Raw genomic sequence first — 752 nt, 5'->3', positions numbered from 1 at the left:
ATATATATGTATATATATATACACGCATATATATGTGCATATATATGTGTATATACCTATATATGTGTATATACCTATATATGTGTGTATATATGCATATATATATACACACACATACATATATATATGTCTTTATATGTATATATATATATATAAAATTAAAAATTAAAATTATATTGAGCTTTACAGAATGAAATATATATATAAATATATAGTTTATTGTGCATATATAGTTTATTGTGCTTTTAATTATTAATTTTTCTATATGTGATACTGGATTTTCATCGATGAGTTCATGAAACTTGGTTCTTTTCCCTAAAACTATATATATATATATATATATATACATATATATCTTCCTTGTATTCTCCAGCAGACACAGCTGCACAAGTCAAACACTGCATCAATCAACTGAGAAACCTAGCTTCAAAACAACAGACTTATTACTATCTGACCAAATAAGCCATTTTCTTTCTAACAATGAACTTTAAATACAGCCCCGCCATTATCACCCTTAACAACACAAACAACAAACAGATAAAAGAAATAATAGAGGGCGTTATACACAACATATTGATTAACATCATTTTGCACATAGAAGATATCTTTTATCTTTTATCTTTTGTTTTTTTGCTTTTTGCCTTTTGTTTTTTGTCATTTATTCGTTTCAGTCATTAGACTGCGGTTTTTGGTGGAACAGACCTTTGAACGGTTTAGTCGTAGCATTTCAAACCCAGTACTTATTTGTATAT

This window comes from Octopus bimaculoides, chromosome 1, assembly GCF_001194135.2.
Source record: "Octopus bimaculoides isolate UCB-OBI-ISO-001 chromosome 1, ASM119413v2, whole genome shotgun sequence".
Classification (NCBI taxonomy): Eukaryota; Metazoa; Mollusca; class Cephalopoda; order Octopoda; family Octopodidae; genus Octopus; species Octopus bimaculoides.
This window is presented reverse-complemented; position numbering follows the sequence as displayed.